At 37.5% G+C, this 13404-nt stretch overlaps 1 long non-coding RNA gene across 1 annotated transcript in view; it reads left to right on the forward strand.

Annotated features, from left to right (window-relative positions):
* The window catches only part of LOC126955085 (uncharacterized), a 32373-nt gene extending 19251 nt beyond the window's left edge, over window positions 1–13122 (forward strand). Inside the window, exon 4 of the long non-coding RNA XR_007725805.1 lies at window positions 13016–13122. This is a non-coding gene — a long non-coding RNA (uncharacterized LOC126955085). The remainder of the gene's footprint in view (window positions 1–13015) is intronic.
* The last annotated feature ends 282 nt before the right edge of the window (window positions 13123–13404 follow it).

Here is a 13404-nt window from a genome sequence, read left to right on the forward strand (position 1 = left end):
ACTCAGTGCTACATGCAGTGTTAGGCCAATAGGGATCAATTACCCCCTGGGAGGAGATTTTCCCTGGCTTCCTTCCTGGTGACTAGCACCTTATTATGAGGACCTCACTTTAGCCTATTGTCTTTAGAAAGATTAAAAGCTGCAGCTTCAGTTGGTTGTTTCTGTTGTTGTCAGTGTTGTTTTGTTGTTTTTGTTTGCCAACCATAAAATAAGAACATTGAACAAAACAAAGAATTTACATTTAGCATTATGAAGACTCCTAGCCCCAATTAATACAGCTAAATATAAAATTAACAAAAAGCTGAGGCAGCTGTGATCAGAGGAAGGCAGCAGAAAGGCAGAAATTCTGAGTTAAGGGCCTGGAAGTGCCATTTACAATGAAATAAACTCAGATAAGTCACTTGCCACCTCTGAGCCTCAATTCCATCTTTCTAAAATGGAAATAATATTCTAGAGGGCTATTTTGAGAATTAAACAGAATCAAATACATTGCAGCATTCTATGAAAATTCATAATGTGATGCAGATGATCACATTATGTAATAATTTGTATTATTCAGAGAAACAAAGTAAGGCAGAGGGGCTTTTCCATTTCTTCTTTGACAGCACAGTCATCCAAGCACGCAGTGTAGACAAAGGACATGCCTTTACTCACAGACCCCTTCTGAGTACTGGCACAGGGCACAGGGGTGAGCAAGAAGCAGGAAAGTGTTTTGCAGTTGAATAAAATGGACACAGACAGTCACTAGGCAGCCAGCACACAGCACACAGATTTGGGAGCTTTCTCAGAGCTGTTCCTCTGGCTCTTCACCAATGAAGTGGTTTATAATCATAAAAACAAAGACTAAAACCTGTCATTTGTTCAAAAATGCCTCTCACAAAGCAGAAAATACCCCAAATGTCTATTTCGGAAATGATAAAATGATATCAAGAAATGAGTAAAACATTTGATATGCCCAGAAAACATAAAGCATATTCCACTTTCACATATAAACAATAAATAAGCCATGTTACTTCTTCGTCACTTGGAAGAAATATAGCAACTACTTTATAAGTTAATCTTGTTTCCTTTTGATCCTAGTTTATTATTATGAGACAATAATAGATATGAATATTGGATGACCCAGGATTGTTAACAAAAGGAAATATGACTATAGCCTTTGGCTACATATTCAGAAATGCAGAAGACAGCTGCAGTGCCACTGTATTCATATAGGAAATGTACTGAGAAATTGGGTATTGCTATCATCAAACAGAACGGCTTGAGAAGCATCAGTACTATCAAGTACCAGAGGAGCAATGAATGCTGTTATTATATTTCAAAAATCCTAAATAGACATTCTAGAGACAAAAAGACAAATAACTTTCAATATCATGCTTTGCTTTAAATACTCCCATCTGATGCTCTGTGAGATTGCTGACTCTTTTGAGGCCTCAGAGGCCTCATGTGTATAGTGTCCTGCCTGCGCTAGACCGGAATGAGATGCTGTCTAAACTCCTCCAAGGGTTCATGGAGCACCAGCCTACAAAAATCAAATTACTCAGGCTCTTCAGAGTGTCTTAACTGCTAGTCAATTTTCAGGGGAGTAATTATGAGAAAAAAGAAGATTAATCACTGTCTAGTACTTAGAAAACCTAATAGGATCCATAATAACTGTTTTAAAAGGAAAAAAATAAGTCATTCATACTGCAGTAAAGGAGTAATTCCATAGGAAAACAAGAAGAGATTGATTGAGCAAGCGTTTGGCAGCAATTGGTGTTGAAAATCAATGGCTCCTTTGATAACATATCTTCAATTGCAGAGAAATTTTAAGTGACATAGGTACAGTATCTCATCAATGATTTGTCACAATACTTATTATTGATATGTTTTTTGAAAATATAATGTCTAATATCTAAAGTTAATTTGAAAGGAGGTTAGCATGTCATTCTGATCTTTTGTAGCTACATTTACTTTTTCAAATTTTTTAAACTTTTTTAGTTGAAAATAACAATTGTACAGTATCATGGGGTACACAGTGATATTTTGATACATATCACGCATAGTGATCAGATCAGGGTAATTAGCATATCCATCATCTCAAACATTTATCATTTGTGTTGAGAACACTCAACATCCTCCTTCTAGCTATTTGAAACTACATAATATTATTAACTATAGTCATCCTATAGTGTTATAAATATACTCTTATCTTACACCATGCTAAAAATTCAATGTAGTTCAAATGAAGCTGATTCATACCTAAAAGTCTAATGCAACTATAGAAAAAAATGGATTTTTGTCCCCAGCTTCTTAATTGGGAGAACTCCAAGTGGGCGGCTCTCTCTTAAGAACCAAGCTGCCTGTGTTTGCCTCTGTCGGCACAAACCGCACGCTTGACCTAAGTACACTTATATTTATTCTGGTTGCCCTCTACAATGACTTGCCTTTAAGTCAGATTACATAAAATTACTTTCATTTTATTAACATCCAGACTTTACCTATAAAGAATGTGAGTGGAACTGAAATTGGATCACATAGGATTAATTTTAAAAAGTTCAGTAACTTTTCCTTTCCTTTTTTTTTTTTTTTTTTTTTTTGAGATGGAGTCTCACTCTGTCATCAGGCTAGAGTACAGTGGCATGATCTCGGCTCACTGCAACCTCCGTCTTCTGGGTTCAAGCAATTCTCCTGCCTCAGCTTCCTGAGTAGCTGGGACTACAGGTGCACGCCACCATGCCCAGCTAATTTTTGTATTTTTAGTAGAGACGGGGTTGGCCAGGATGGCCTCAATCTCTTGTCCTTGTGATCTGCCCGCCTTGGCCTCCCAAAGTGCTGGGATTACAGGCGTGAGCCACTGTGCCCAACCCAATGTTTTTCTTTAAAGATAAATTAAAAATCTATAAAGTTTTAATTGCTACATAGCAATTAAAATCAGAAATCACAGGGCTTTTAAATGTTAACTTAGTTTAACTTTCAAAGAATAATCTAGAATATTTGCCCTTTGGTCATAATTATTTCATGTTGTAACATACATTACACTTGTTCTTTTTCATCTATCATTCTTTTATCTCTTTTACTTCTAGGGTGTTGGAATCTGGAAGGGAGGGCTCTAGTTTTTTTCTGTGATATCCTCTAAGGACATTGTATTAGTCCATTTTCACACTGTTTGATAAAGATATACCCAAGACTGGACAATTTACAAAAGAAAGAGGTTTAATTAGACTTACAGTTCCACATATCTGGGGCAGCCTCACAATCATAGTGGAAGGCAAGCAGCGGCAAGTCAGGTCATACATGGATGGCAGCAGGCAAAGAGAGAGAACTTGTGCAGGGGAACTCCTCTTTTTAAAACCATCAGATCTTGTGAGACTTATTCACTATCATGAGAACACCATGGGAAAGACTTGTCCTCATGATTCAATTATCTCCCACTGGGTCACTCCCACAACACATGGGAATTCAAGATGAGATTTGGGTGGGAACACAGCCAAACCATATCAGATATTATTACGACTGGTTCTAATCCTCAGAGGCCAAATGGCATCTCAAAAATCAGCCCTAAATGCATTAGAACCTAGGAAATCAGGCTCACAATCAGCGGGGAGAGTGACCTGGAGTCTCTTAGATCATGAGTTTTATCCAACTGTGACCTGCCTCCCACAGAAGAGCAAGTAACTGAACCAATAATGCTGTGAACCTCAGGGTGCCAGGCCACACTCAACAGGTCCTTGCCAATAGAGGGATCTGTAGAGGGTGGCCCTGGAGCCAGGCCCAAAGGTTTAGCCAGACTGAGACATCCTCTAGATTGTTATTAGAGTTCCTCCTTTTAGTCCTGTGTCACCCAGAATATTGGCACAACCTAATTCATGATTCTAAGTAAATCAGTTGAACTCTTTGCACCCTGGTCCACTCATCACAGAAAAGGCAATAGATACTATCCATTACTTCCCTGCTGGTGACTCTCATCATCTCTTCAGCTTCTGAACCTTCCTGGAATTTAATCCAGTGATAGTTATAGATGATCATTCTCACATCTCACTGCCAAGTCCAATATAAGATGACAAAGTCCAAACTCTCTTTCTGTTTCCTTAAATTATGTCTCCTCTTACATTTGTTTTTATTTCTTTTGAAAGGGACTGGATTTTCTTGTATGTTTTTTAGGGCTGCACCATTTGGTTTCCAAATAACAGTTTTTTTTATTTTTCATCTTTTTTTTTTTTTTTAAAGTACATGGTGCTTAGTTATAATTTAACCAAGTATTTTGCTTTATAGGTGAAATGATAGAAATTTTGAAGATTTCTCTCTACTTGTTTATGAATCCTCCAATGTAAAATGTCTAGCAGAGGTTTATTCTTTTTTCAGAAAACCAAATTCAAGAAGAATAAATAAAGAGTAATTACTGATATTAAAAAATAAAGATTAATTGTCAAGAAACTATTTTAATAATGTGCTTTACCAAAAATGTGACTTCATATAACTAATTTTAGCAATATTATCTAGAAATGGATCTTCCTGCAGGAAGGCAACATATTCATGAGTTCTGAGTTCACAGTGGGCATTCAATAAAGTTTTGCTTACGATTTATCTAACAGGTATATTGTAAGTTACACTTATTTGGATTAGTTAAGAATTTTAACTGTATTGGCTTATATTCCAAAATTATTCCTATTTAAAATTTATGTTTATTACCTTGGGTAAGGAGTCATCTCTCCAAGTGACCTTCAAAGTCCCTTTTGACTCAAAAATTCTACACTTCTTTGAGAAAGTCAAAAGCAATACATATTTTATTTAACTTTTAAAATGACAAATTATGTACAAAAATTATATCAATAAAACATTCCCATACTTACATAGCCAAATAGATTTAAATATACTGACATAATATTTATCTGTTCCTGAAATCACATGTGTCATTGCTACCAAATAAGGAAGACAAAATGGTAGGCTGGGACAGTACACTACAAATGGAAACAGTGTGGGGTGATGGTTAAGAAGGTCTGCTCTGTAGCCAACTTGCCTGGGTTCAAATCCTGGCTCTTCTACTTCCTAGCTTTGTGACCTTGGGCAAGTTACTTCACTACTCTGTCTCAGTTACCTCCTCTCTAAGGTGAGGATGATGATAAAGATGAAGCCTACTTCATAAGGTTGTTGTAAGGATTAAATGAATTCATATGCATATATTACTTAAAAGCAGCACCTAGTAAGAATGCAAGAAATGATGGCTATATAATATTTTTCTTCTGGAATACATAGAGCAATCTTTTCATTGCCTATAACTCTCATGTAAATTTGCAAAAGGTGGCAAAGAGCCATAGGGCAGTAGGAAATTCTGTAAATGGGGATGGGAGAATTCTAGTCTTGAATCCACTTCAACAGGTATTTATGGAACATTTAGTCTCAAGTTCCATGTGGACATTCTAAAATGCAACAGTGAATTAGATGCAGTCCCCTCCCTAATAGAACACAGAGCCTGGTAAGGAGGAAACAGACCTGAATAAACTTTCATAATTCTGTATGATGTATTGGAAAAGCATCATGCACCAAAGGTGAGCAATTCATCTACTTGGGGTAGGGAATGTGAGAGAATAAGTAGCTCCTAAGCAGTACCATGAGGAGTCAGAGTTTGTTAGATCTATAGGGGTAGGCAGGTGGGTACCAAGAAGCCAGGCAAAGGAAGCAGCATGAACAAAGATGAGATTTAAGTAGTCCAGCTCAACTAGAATGTAAGGTTTATACCTCTCTAAGGGTAGGGGTCAGATCCACACTGGGGAGCTTGTGGGGCCCAGGTTGTGAAGGGCCTCCTGTGCCATGTGGGGAGCTCAGACTTTATTCTGCAGGTAGTTGATAGCCATGAGAGACATTCAAGAAGGGGAATAATGTGATCCAAGGCAACTGTGGAGCCCAGACCAATTAGAAGGACACTTAGCAGTCCAGGGAAAAGATGAAAAGGGCCAGATTAAGGTAATGGAAAACGAGATGGAGGAGCATGGAAAAAGGTTAGATTTTTTTGGTGACCAACTGGATGTAGTGGTGGTGGCAGAAGTGGGAAGAAGAATAAAACGGAACCAGGGATGACTCTGGGCAAAGAGTGAAACCCTTCATAGGGATGAGGAAGGTAGGAGGAAAAGCAGGTTTTACAGGAGGAACAAATGAGTTCACTCTTGGACATGTTGAGTTTCAGGAATCTATGGCTTTTCAAGTTGGGATGTTAAGTAGGTGGATACATAGATTAAACAGATCTCTGGAGAGAAGTATGGCCATAAGATACAGATTTGGGAGTCAGAAGTGTGTGGGTGCTACTACTTTGGAGTAGATAAAACTGCCCAGGAATAACACATAGAACGTGGTGAGAAGGCAGCCAGAATGGAGCCCTGCATAAAAGGAAGGCAGCACTAAGGAGTCAGCCAAGATGCTGGGGAAGGAATGAGAGGTAGGAGATGGCCAGGCCAAACGAAGTCTTAGGAGAGGTATGTTCGGTCATGTCAAACACAGAGGAGTTAGCAAGAGCGTCGAGAGACCATTTGATTAGGCAATAAGGAAGGCACTAGTGTGAAAATAGTTTCATAAGTGCCTGACTGCTGAGGGTTGAGGGAGTGAGTTAGGCAAAGGGAAGGGCTAGGCAAAGAATAGAGAAGCTTTTCAAAAGGCTTTGCAGTAAAGAAAATGAGAAATAGAGGATCAAATGGAAAGTTTTTTATTGTTATTCATTTTTTCAATTTTCACTTTTTATATTTTTTATGTTTTTTTAATTACTATTTTTTTGAGATGGGGGCTCTCTCTGTTACCCAGGCTGGAGTGCAGTGGCACAATCTGGGGTCACTGCAGCCTCGACTTCCCAGGCTCAGGTGATCCTCCCACTTCAGTCTTCCAAGTGGCTGGGACTACAGGCATGCATAACCAGGTATTTTGTTTTTTTTTCTTTTGTAGAGACAGGATCTTACTATGTTGCCCCAGCTGGTTAGAAATGCCTAAGCTCAAGTAATTCTCTGGCCTTTGGCCTCCCAAAGTGCCTGGAGGTGTTACAGGTGTGAGCCACTGCACCTGGCCTGCTTTTAATTTTTAAGTTTGTTTTAAATGGAGAACACAGAAGGATATTTGCACATAAAAGGAGAACTGATGGAGAGGAAAAACACAGCTAAATACATAAATAAATAAATAACTGATGGAAATCAGTACAGAGGAGGTGGGAAGCCATAGGCTCAAAACTACCGACGGAAGTTAGAACTGGTGAGGAGGAAGGACTTCTGTTCCTCTGAGACAGGAAAGGAGGAAGGAGATTAAGAAGTGTAGCTCCAGAAACATGTGAAAGTGAAGTCAAAAGGGGTTTGTTCCCACCCACTTAGGTTTGTAAAATAGATTCTGAAGAAGTAAAATCCTAAACCCAACCAGTTGGTGAGGTCATCTACCAGCCCACGTAGATGCCTCTAAGCTTGATGTAACCAGGAAATTTATGGAAGTTATTGGTGTGTAATGAATTGACAGAGTGACAGTAGTAGGTCAATCTTCAGTATCAAACTAGGTATGTGGCAGGATGCTGGTGAATCATATTAATGATAGACGCTAGGAAAAATTAGGCTCAGAGTAATTTATTAAAATTTGTAATCACATTGTTATTGCATAAAATAATTGTAATATCATTATTATAGTACGTACTACAGAACAGAAAATATGTGTAGTTAATTAAAAGTGGTTCAATGTCCTCTGGGCCAAAACGCAAAAAGTTTTATAGCACACCTTGAATTTAATTTGAGCTCAAATATTAGGTCACTGTACCATTCATTTTTTTAACTCTGAGAAAGATAAAATATTCAGATCTCCTCATTTCTCCAAATTTAGTACAAGAATCTTATTAAAGCATTAAAATTGTGTAAGTAATTGTTAGATTGCTTCTTTGAACGTGAACTTAATGTATAATATAAGCTTATACATGCAAATTGCTTGTAGTAAACAAGATATCTATACATTTAAAAAGAAGAGTAAGATAATCTTAAATGAGGACAAGAATAGTTCAGCTTGGATTTCAGCATCAGAGAAAGATACTCTAAACGTGAATATATTAAACAAATCACAGTTTATCAGAGTTTTTAAGTATATGCTCTACAGAAAAAAGAACATCTTCATCAGATGCCTACAGGATATATATATATACACACACACACACACACATTCAAATATATATATTCAAATATATATATTCGAATATATTCGTCAGCCTTATGATGGCCATACAAATTAAGCTAGGAGGTTTAGATGTAAATATGTGTATAAATAGACATTTTACCTAAGAATGCAATGAGTCATACAGCAAGGTTGAATTCACCAGAAGAGGAAGACTTTTTTTCCTTTTTCCTTTAAATTTTGACATCATTGCAGATGATCCATAGCGTTTGGAACAATTGTGTGAGGAATTCTCATATATTCTTTACCCAGATTTTATATATATTCAAATAATAGATTGAGAGAAGAGCTACAGAAGAGCTGAACTGAGGATATCTTAGGTAGTTCTGGACTTTAAGATCTTGAATGAACAAAATTATTTCTGTGGTTTCTTTTTTTTTTTTTTTTTTTTGTTTTGAGACGGAGTCTCGCTCTGTCGCCCAAGCTGGAGTGCAGTGGCCAGATCTCAGCTCACTGCAAGCTCCGCCGCCCGAGTTTACACCATTCTCCTGCCTCAGCCTCCCGAGTAGCTGGGACTACAGGCGCCTGCCACCTCGCCCGGCTAGTTTTTTTTTTTTTTTTTTGTATTTTTTAGTAGAGACGGGGTTTCACCGTGTTAGCCAGGATGGTCTTGATCTCCTGACCTCGTGATCCGCCCGTCTCGGCCTCCCAAAGTGCTGGGATTACAGGCTTGAGCCACCGCGCCCGGCCTTCTGTGGTTTCTTATGTGTTTAATTTGAGGTATTGATAAAGTATGTGATGTGGAAAGAAATATGAGAGAGATGGAGTATAAAGTGCATTCTTTTTTTAAAATTTAATTTAAGGTAAGTTCTGCGAATGTTTTTCATACATTAGGCATCTAAGAATCACTTTAGGGAGCTTATTTAAAAAGCAGATTCCTGGGTGTCACAATCAGTTTTCAATGGAGTAGGTCTGGGGTGGAGCCAGGAATCTTCATTCTAATCAGCACCCCAGTTGATTCTGAGGTAGGCAGTCCTCACACTTGCAGAAACACTGTTACTGAGGCTGGTTCTTACAATTTTGTCAAACCTCAGGTCATTGCCACAAGGTAATGGGGCCCAGTGAGATCGATGGTATAGTCCTGAAGGTAAGGCAGTCCCCCTGACATATTCATGACAACCTAAGAGATACTCCTACTAAATAAGATATTGTTCCTATGCATTTATTAAAAATTATATAGTCACCGCCGATTGTTAATTATGATTAAGAAGAGCTAAATATAGCAAGGTTTCAAAATCATTTGCAGATGTGAAGGCTCAATGATACAATGGACTGAGCTAAAGTCCTGATTTTATTTCCTTCTTAGGATGACCCAGGCACATGTCAACCCACTTCCATAGTACCTGACTTTAGCTGATTCTGGACCACATAATAATAAGATAGTAACTTTCTTTGCCTCAAATAATGACTTGTCTTAATCTATAGAATACTAAATAATCTTTAGCTTTAAGATTACGTCATTAATGACCACACACGCACACACACACACACGAGCTTAAATGTAAAGGCACTATGTTTTCTCTTGTGCTCTATGATCTTCAAATCCTCTAAAACAACAATCATTAAAATAAAGACAATTATGTTTCACTAAGAAGCTATCAAAAATGATTTCACTCCTATTTTATCCCTAATTCTCTACTCTCTGCTATAATGAGTTGTGTGTTATAATGCATATACTTAGGGTCCTGTTTTATAGAATGTGTTGATAACAGCCTGATATCAACAACACACGAAAGAAAAAAGCACAGAATAGAAAATGTTCAGTGCTTAGATGCTCACCTGTGGATCACTTCTCAGTGATGCAGTGCATTGGCATCAAGGGGATTTTTCAAAACAAAGTTTAGTGCATATATTGCCAGCAATTCATATCTACAGAAGAAAAGATGAATTACAACACATTTTACCAAATACAAGGACTGCTAAAGGAAGTATATACATCTGAATAAACCCCACAGTCGTCAGCCTTATGATGGCCATACAAATTAAGCTAGGAGGTTTAGATGTAAATATGTGTATAAATAGACATTTTACCTAAGAATGCAATGAGTCATACAGCAAGGTTGAATTCACCAGAAGAGGAAGACTTTTTTTCCTTTTTCCTTTAAATTTTGACATCATTACAGATGATCCATAGCATTTGGAACAATTTTGTGAGGAATTCTCATATATTCTTTATCCAGATTTTTGAAATCTCGTTTTATTCTTCCCTTTGTGTGTATGTGCACACATGTATATACATATACAAATACATGTTTTTTCTGAACTATTTGAGAAAGGATCAGATATAATGCCCCTTTACCCTTGAATTTTTCAATATACATTTCCTAAAAGTAAAAATATTATCTTACATATCATAGTATAATTATCAAAATCAGAACATTTAACATGAACACAATTACTCAATCTACAGGCTTCTTCAGAATTTGCGAACTATCCCAGTAATGTCCTTTTAAGCAAAAGTAAATTCTAAATTATGCATTGCTGTCAGTTGTTATGTCTTGCTAGTCTCCTTTGATGTGGAATGATTAATTAATCTGTCTTTCTTTAATGACATTGACATTTGGAGAAATACAGGCATGCTATTTTGTAGAATATCCAGCAATTTGTATTTGTGTCATATTTCCTCATGATTAGATCCAGGTTATGAATTTTGGACAGGAATTTCACAGGAGTGATGGTGTTTCATTTTCAATGCATCGTATCAGTAGGCAAGTGATGTTGATTTGTCCCTGACATCTGGGATCTGAGAATACCACAGTAACCTTGGTGTTGCTAGGAGATATACTGGCACTCACAGCTGAGACTTGAAGTTCTTTTGTTGAACATAAACTATTAACCAGAACACCAGTCAAGGTCCGTTTTATTGAACCAGAGCAATCAGTCACGGTCACTCTGTGATCTTGTGTCAAGACCATTCATTATCAAGTCTGAGCATAGACAAAACCATAAACATTGTCGTCATCATACAGATGACTAATCACCCCTCGATCCTGGCTAATATGTATGCCTGTGGCTTCTTAACCAATTACAGCTCAAGCTTCAGTCTGGTCTTCCTTCCTCCTATATTAGATTTAATAAGTTATCCAACCATAGAATTACCCCTGCTTCCCAAGAACATCCAATCCAGAAATTCTTTAAGTCCTCCACAAATTATCCAACACAAGCCCAAATCCTATAATTCCTGTCTAACACCTTCTTACTGAGATGTTCCCGTGATTTCTCATGAGGTGCATTCTCTGTCACTACAATAATTAATAACTCATCTTGTTCAACTGCAGGTGTGTTCCTGTTGGTCTTAGGCCACAAGGCATTGACACTAGTGATCATAATATTGATCAGTTGGTTAAAGTATGTCTGCCAGGTTTATTCAATGTAAAGTTACTATGTTCCTTTTGTAATTAATATCTTTCTTCTGGGGCAATACTTTGAGACTATGTACATATCCTGGTACCCCTCAAAGTTTTTACCATTAGTTTTAGCATCATTGATAATTCTTGTCTGAATCAGTTATTATGATGATGATTGCCAAACGGTAATTATTCTAGTCATTCTTTCTATAGTAAGGAGTTACATTTCCATCATAAGAAAAAGGTTTCTATTATCTCCTGCCTATTAATATTGCTGTGGACTTCATTGTATTATGTTATTCAGTGGATTAGATCCATTAATATTTTTATTTATTCTGATGATCAGGTTGTTCCAATTTGTCCTGTGAAAGTTCCTTCAGGCTGGCCTGTATGTTCTTCTGACTTGTCCCTACCATTCTTTGTTTGCTTGTTTGTTTGTTTTAGAGACAGGGTCTCTGTCACTCAGGCTGGAAGGCCAAAGTGTAGTGGACTGATCACAGCTCACTGCAGCCTTGAACTCCTGGGGTCAAGTGATCTTCCTGCCTCTGCCTCCCAAGTAGCTACAACTGCCTAATTTTTTATTTTTCTAGAGATGGGGGTCTTGCTTTGTTGCCCAGGCTGGTCTCAAACTCCTGGCTTCAAGAAATCCTCTCACTGGCCTCCCAAAGTGCTGGAATTACAGGCATGAGCTGTTGCACCCAGCCCCTACCATTCTTTGATCACTTCTTTACTTGTTGCCACCATAAAATGTTCCAGGTTCATCTTGTTCTTTCCCAACCCCAATTCTACAATCAATGTGTATTTTTTTATGTAGCCCTTGTTCCTTTTAGTGTATAGAATGGCATTTAGAAATACAAATCTGGACACTTTGTGTGTAATTGGTAGTGGGGTGCCATTGCTTCTAGATTATCTTAGCAAACCGAAGTAGAAAATAGCTTTATGACATACAGACACACACATGCATACATGCACACATGCATGCATACATTTATATCTATTTCCATGTCTATCTCATGGAAAGTCATGGTTTATTAGCATAAACTATGAATTTATCCTAATACCTGTAATCTGACCCCACAGGGGTCCTTCTAGAGTTGAAAGGCATTTTAAGTATACATACACATCATGAATGGTAGGCAAAAAACCATGTCCCCAACAATGGCAGCTTTAACTGAAGAGCATTTTAAAAGACTGAAGAGAATTTTCCAGGTATTAGTATGGTCCTTATGGCCATGTGTATCCAGTACTGTCTATTGGTAATTCCTGTTTATAAAGCCTTGCTTACTGTCTAGCAATAGTTTCTTCCAGCCACCTTCCTAAAAGTTAGAGATCAGTCCTTCCAAATGTCAGCAACAGTACTAGTCCCCTTCATATCAGCAATGGGCTTCCACCAACCTTAAATTGATTTTTGCTCACTGTTTCACTGACAATCAGTTTGAAGAAGTTTTAAGTCATGGTAAAACTTGCATTTTAACACACAGAAACATCTTTTTTTTTCTTTGCTACAGTTGCAGCACTATCGCTAGCATTCTGCTGTCAGCCTTGGAATTCAAAGTTGTTTGCCAGGACACAAAGTTGGTGGTAGAAAACAAGAAGTCTGCACATAGCATATTAATCACGAGAGTGGTATCAGAGTGGATATTATTTCCTCCAAAATTTTTTACCTTCAATCTGTATTATCCTTTGATTAGAGACTAGCCTGGATATCACAAAGTATGCACAGAAGTCAACATATCTCAATAGAGGTTCATGAAAGTATTCACAGGAAGATTTACTAATGAGTACAGGACAAAGCTATTTTAGACCTTCTGTTCAGTGCTCACTGCACTTACACTGTGAGAAAAAAATATGCGTATTTACACGCATACACACACACACACATTAATAGTATGTCCTA

The sequence above is a fragment of the Macaca thibetana genome, chromosome 5 (genome assembly GCF_024542745.1).
Source record: "Macaca thibetana thibetana isolate TM-01 chromosome 5, ASM2454274v1, whole genome shotgun sequence".
In the NCBI taxonomy this organism is placed as follows: domain Eukaryota; kingdom Metazoa; phylum Chordata; class Mammalia; order Primates; family Cercopithecidae; genus Macaca; species Macaca thibetana.